The following is a 7,109-nucleotide window of genomic DNA, read 5'->3' on the forward strand; positions in this document are numbered from 1 at the left end:
GGTTGTCCTAATTAATGCAGCCTAAAAATCATTTAATGGATTTGAATATTAGAAATGTGTTAGTGTGTTATGTGTAAGCCAGGTTAAAGAGATGGACTTTAATCTAGATTTAAACTGACAGAGTGTGTCTGCCTCCCGAACAATGTTAGGTAGGTTATTCCAGAGTTTGGCCGCTAAATAGGAGAAGGATCTGCCACCCGCAGTTGATTTTTATATTCTAGGTATTATCAAATTGCCAGAGTTTTGAGAACACAGTGGACGTGGAGGACTTTAGTGCAATAAGAGCTCGTTCAAATACTGAGGTGCTAAACCATTCAGGGCTTTATAATTAATAAGCAAGATTTTAAAATCTATACGATGTTTAATAGGGAGCCAGTGCAGTGTTGACAGAACTGGGCTAATATGGTCATACTTCCTGTTTCTAGTAAGAACTCTGGCTGCTGCATTTTGGACCAGCTGGAGTTTGTTTATTAAGTGTGCAGAACAACCACCCAATAAAGCGTTACAATTATCTAACCTTGAGGTCATGAACACATTAATTAACATTTCTGCATTTGACATTGCGAGCATAGGTCAAAGGAGAGATTGCTATCAAATAGCACACCTAGGTTCCTATTGATGATGAAGAATTGACAGAGCAGCCATTAAGTGTTAGACAGTGTTCTAGGTTATTATGTGCGGAGTTTTTAGGTCCTATAATTAACACCTCTGTTTAGCAGTAAGGAATTACTCATCATCCAGTTTTTTTTATCGACTATGCATTCCGTTAGTTTTTCCAATTGGTATGTTTTGCCGGGCCACAAAGAAATATAGAGCTGAGTATCATCAGCACAACAGTGAAAGCTAACACCATTTTTTCTGATGATATCTCCCAAGGGTAACATGTAAAGCGTGAAAAGTAATGGTCCTAGTACTGAGCCTTGAGGTACTCCATACTGCACTTGTGATCGATGTGATACCTCTTCATTCACTGCTACGAATTAATGGCAGTCAGATAAGTAAGATTTGAACCATGCTAATACACTTCCATTAATGCCAACAAAGTTTTCTAGTCTATTCAAAAGAATGTTGTGGTCAATAGTGTTGAACGCAGCACTAAGATCCAGTAGCACTAATAGAGAGATACAACCACGATCAGATGAGAATAGGGTCTAACACACATGTTGTTGGTTTAGATGATTTAACAAGTTTATACAATTCGTCCTCTCCTATAGTAGGGAATGAGTGTAATTGTTCCTCAGGGGATCTATAGCACACTATCTGATGCGTTACTGTCCTCTCCTATAGTAGGGAATGAGTGGAATTGTTCCTCAGGGGATCTATAGCACACTATCTGATGCGTTACTTTAGATGACGGCTGCATGGTTACAATTATATCTCTAATATTATCGATCTTGGAATGCTGGAATGCTGTATAAGGAATTTAGATATATCAGGAAGATTACTTACAAATCAGTCTTTTGTGGTAAAAGTGATGGTTCTATCATACTTGTATCAAGGAGTAGAATTTCCAGTTTTAGCTATATGAAGTTTGCACAAGACTAAATAATGATCTGAGATATCATCACTTGGCTGCATAATTTCAACACCATCTGCATCAATTCCATGTGACAGTATTTAGTCTACAGTATGATTTCGACAATGAGCAGGTCCTGACATGTGTTGTCTAACCCCAATAGAGTTCAGAATGTCTATGAATGCTGCTCCCAATGCATCTTTTTCATTATCAACATGGATATTAAAATCACCAACAATTAAAACTTTTGTTTTCCATTATGGATAATGGAGGATACATACTTCTTTGAACCTTCAATGCAGCAGAATGTTTTTCTGAACTCTTCCCAATATGTGTGATTTGATGCAATCGTGTCTCTGAGCTATACAGGCAGTTCTTTTGACCTCAGGGCTTGGTCTTTGCTCTAATATGCATTTCAGCTGTTAAACCTTTTATTAAGACGTGTGCCTTTCCAAATCATACCCATTCAATTGAATTTGCCACAGGTTGGCTTCACTCAAAGTGTGGTAACATTTATAAGCAAAATGAATGCTCCAGAGCTAAATTTCAACTTCAACAGATAAGGGTATGAATACTTACACAATGAAATCATTTAAGTTTTTTATCTTTTATAAATTTGCAAAAATGTTAAAAACCTGTTATTTGCTTTGTCATTATGGTGCATGGAGTGTAGTTTGTGGAAAGAAAGTAATTTAAAGCAGTTTAACATAAGGCTGCAACATAACAAATTGTGAAAAATTGTGTTTGAATACTTTCACAAGGCACTGTATGTCCAAATCCAGCTGTCAGTCACTGATTTAAAAAAGTGCACATAGTAAAAGGTATGTAAGTGCAGTCAGGACCATGAACTATTGTTAAAAATAGTGATAGCGTGCACTTTCAACAATTGCTGAATTTAATCAGAGTTAATTCAACCAAAAGCAATGGCCAAGTTCCCAACTAAAGGGAACACTAATCGCCATATTGGTAACATATTTCAGCAGCCTTTGAACATGTACATTATGAAAGAAATAACGCCAAATTGGTTTGCAATAAGTGAATATGGTTGTTCTGTTTTTGCTGATTATTTATCCTCTGGTGATACTGATTGATTTATCTCATTGAATGAGATATTGATTTCATCTAAGGCCGTGTGGCATTAAGTAGTTGTTGTGTTTCTGCTCACCACTTTTTGCTGTTCTTGCTGGCTTGCTTGGCTTTGCTGTTTCTCTTATCCTCAGTGATTCTACTTGTTGACGGCAGATGTCATCACTAATGCTCAGTCATCACTTGTAGAGTGAATCTACTTTATTTCACTAACTACAACACTGCCTCAGAGTTACTTTTACTCTCTCTAGATCAGGACCATGTGAAAACTGAACAGTGTTTGTTTAACACTGGGGATTTTCTGTGTAAACATGTAACCAGCAACATGTGTTTTTGTTTATTAAATTACCTATTGAAATTAATTTGGCTTCCCGGAGGTGCGTGATGAGCTTACTAGGCTGTGGACGGCACCTTTCACAGCCAGAAACCACCTTGGTGGCTCGTCCTCCCTCACTACCCTCGACAGTGGGGCAGCGAGGAGGTAAACGGAAGTCCCTCCGGTGGAGCGGTCGGTTGCGATGCAATTGTGTCCAAACACTGCTGCCACCTGGCGGGGCAAGCCGTCCCTCACTTCCCTGGTCTGCAGGTACTCATCTGCCCTGACCAGCAGTTCTTATTCGGCCTGTGGAGAAGCTGCCTCTGCCTTACACGCCATGGCATTACTGCAGGTTCATCAGGCCAAGGCATTGAAGGATCTGCACGAGGGTGGTCATGACCCGGAAGTTCTAAGGGAACCGCTACTGACCTTGCGCTACATGTGACAAATGTCACTGTGCGGTCTCTGGGTCGTGCAATGTCCACTATGCTGGTCCATGGTGGAGATCTCTGGCTGTGTCTGGCTGACATGAGGGAGACTGACAAGCTTCAGTTCCTGTATGCCCTGTGTCCCAGTCTGGCCTTTTTGGCAATGCGGTGGAGAACTTCGCCCAGCGGTTCTCCACAGCACAGAAGCAGACCGATGCCATCAAGAACACCCTGCCCCGGTGCACAACTCCTGCCTCCACCCGCCCGCCGGCTGCAGCGCCTCAGTCTGCTTGTCGCCGAGGGCGGCCCAATGCCTCTGCCCCTGCTCAGCAAATGCAGCAGCCTCCAACTAAGCAGCGCCATGGAGCCGGTCCCGCCCCTCCAGGCCCCCGCCAAACCTGGCGGCAAGCTGAAGAGCATGAGGCCCTGAGACGGGCGACCCAGAGATGGAGGGAGCTGCTCTTCGGGAGATGGTGAATGCACAGTGTGGATAATATTTTGTTTAGCTTTTTCCCACCACTGACTTCACAGTAAGTGGTACTCAAAATCTTGAATGCCGTCTCTAAGCAGAGGATGGCCCACTGGATAGTGGATGTCATCACCCTTGCTTATCAGGCACAGGGTGTGCCCTGCCCATTCAGGTTGTGAGCCCACTCTACTAGGAGTGTGGCATCCTCCTGGGTGCTGGCTCGTGGCGCCTCGATGACAGATATTTGTAGAGCTGTGGGCTGGGCAACTCCTAAAAGTTCGCTAGATTATGTAGCCTTTGTGTGGAGCCGGTATCCTCCTGTGTTCTCACCTTAAACGGGTAGAAGCAACAGAAATGTCTGTACAATTAATAGATAATGTTGTGTGTAATGAGCTGCCAGTACATTTTCTGTTATTTTACGTATTTCTTTTTTTACAGTGTACTGCACATTCATCCACTAAGAGAAAAACTGTACTGAGAATTATTCACTGTAATTAAATTAGGTTGCAATATATATAACATATAAATGGTTACAATACAATATACTGTAAATGGTTATATCATTGGTAAGATATGTAAAAGAATCATATGCACATGCCTTGTTGTCCAGCTTCTTTAAGCCTGTAAAGCTTATGATCACAGTTTAATGTTAAATTATGAGTACATATCTCTTGTATTTTGAGCCTCTAGCACATTTTTTCTGTCAACAACTAAAGTAAAACGAATGGTGGGGGAAGTGGGGTTTTATAAATGATCAGCTATCATAAAATGTAGGGGGATGGGTAAGGAAATCAGACAATATTCTTGTTGTAGTTCATTTTTGTATGAATTGTGGCACTACTGCACACATGGACACATGGTGTGGTTGGTTTGTCTCACATAAAAAGGGGGTGCTAGTTTGCAGATACAGAAAAAATTATGTGGATTGCAGACATCTGACTCATAAAAGCAGTAAATCTTGTTGTCATTTATTTGGTGCATAGCATCACAATCTTAATGGTAGCCAAGTTGTAAACAATGTGTTCTCTGTTTACCAAGTTACCAAACTTAACTATAAGCAGAGATGGACATTAAATACATAAAAATGTATTTAAAATAAAAATACAAAATACTGTGTGAAAATTTTTTATTAAACACAAATACAAAATACTGTGTGGAAAAATGTATTTAAATACAAATACAGATTTATTTTTTTTTTTAATACACAAAATACATGTGAAATTTGCCATCCAGTGCAGGTATCCCTAGGCTGAAATCTATCTGGACCTCTTCACACACACACACACATACATTTAGATGTGTACAACTGCTTAGAATTTTTTTTTTTTCATTTTACATACCTCTTCCCTTCCACTGTAGGTAATACTCCCAAAAACTCAAAACAAAAAAAGTATATTTATATTTATATTTATTTAATGTAAAGTTTATTTTGTTATATATAAAGTTTTTTTCAAATGAGAAAGTTTCTCAAATTTAAATTTAAACTGATTGTGACAGTGATTAATCTAATTTATTTTATCTCTACATAAACATACATTTGCATAGATGGGTGAACACAATCACCTGATTTTGTTAATGTGTCAAGTTTGTTAAGTTTGCACTTGTCTAAGTTTTAAAATGCTTTCATTTACTAAATGAGCTTGTAATAGCAGAAATAATGAATAAAGTAATGGTCCGTGTTTAATACAAACATTAATTAAAATAAAATGTTTAATTCATTTTAAAAAACATACTTAAGAGAGTATTGTTCAATTTAGTATTATACATTTGTTTTCATATTCATATGTTTTAATCTAATGTCACAAGTCATAATCTCAAGTTCACTGGGTTTTACACGATTTTTTGATTAATTTGTGGGGATTTACTCAAAAACATTTTCACATGTGTCTCCAAAATGACCCACAACCTAATCAGTTTATATGTAAAGAATTAATTTATTCACAAACGTCACACGAAACGATTGTATGATAAACTATTCGCCAAACTACTTCCTCTAACTGCTGCTTTCTGATGGTTTGGAGAACAATTACTCAGAGTCATCCCCCGTCGTTTCACAGAATTGTGCAATGGTGAGCATATCAAGTATAAAAGGATGGAGCATACACAGTCAGCAGATTCGCGGCATAGAGCCAGGAGAAAGTATAAACAAGGCTTCTACTGCACAAAACACTTCCAAAAAAGTTAATCATATGCATGTGTTTTAAAGTTTTGCCAGTTTAAGCATTCAAACTATTTTAAACCATTCAAGCACAAGACATCGTGAAAGAGAACTAAATTTGGTACTCGAGCACTGGTTTCTGTGCGTGCTTTGGGTCTCTGATAGGTCACTTTCCATCTTATCGCACTTGAACGTGATCTGATGTGTGGGTGTCAGATCCATACATTTGGTCTGAAAGTGAGAGCAGTTTGCTGTCTGTGTCATTAATGTTAATTAAAGAATGAAAGAGAAATCACTCTGTTCAAATCTGCTTTTGACTGAATAACTTTATCTTTAATAAGGATTAATCTATGAATATGTGGAAAAACTGCGATAAATCCAGCTCAGCATTACGCAAAATTAAGTCTCACACAGGCGCTGCATGCAGTGTAGGTTTAATTTTGTGTGAAAACAGTGGAAGGCAGAGTGCTGAAAGAAATGAAATGAAATAATGTATGAATTAATCAATTCAATGAATGCATAAGGGAGAACCGACTGTCTTCAGAAAAGTTTCAGTGGCATTTTTTTTTCATCTTCCCTCCGTGTAATGTCTATTTCTGCTGCTCCATAAGCACCACCTGTCACTGGAGTTACATTTTCATTCAGTCTATCTGTCATTTTTTTCAGACCAATGAGCAAATTGTATCAATTTTTGTTGTAAATCTTTATTGGTATATTTAAAACAAGCTAATGTGTATTCTAAAGACATCAACACTTTGAGTAAGGCAGCCTATGTAGAATTGTTTACGGAGCAGATAAAATGCCTATAATTTATGATTTTGATAATCTTCTTAAATGAGTTAAAGAGTGAAATGTAAGATTTATCTTTCCAAAAAACTTTATTTGAGCATGTAGTACATGTTAGTAGATAACATGTTATGCCGTAGGCCATAAAACACATGATTTCATTGTGTGTATGAGTCAAATTATGTTCATAATATAACTTCCTGAAAATATTATGTTCTCTGTGTTGAAGGCTGAAGGCAAATCTGAATGATGCAATATTTTAACTTTAATCAACAAGTACGATTGACCATAACATCCAGAAAACGTATCCATAACTTATTCCAGAAAAGTCGCTCACCTAATGCAGAATG

This window comes from Sinocyclocheilus grahami, unplaced genomic scaffold (genome assembly GCF_001515645.1).
Source record: "Sinocyclocheilus grahami isolate Dianchi unplaced genomic scaffold, SAMN03320097.WGS_v1.1 scaffold420.1, whole genome shotgun sequence".
Classification (NCBI taxonomy): Eukaryota; Metazoa; Chordata; class Actinopteri; order Cypriniformes; family Cyprinidae; genus Sinocyclocheilus; species Sinocyclocheilus grahami.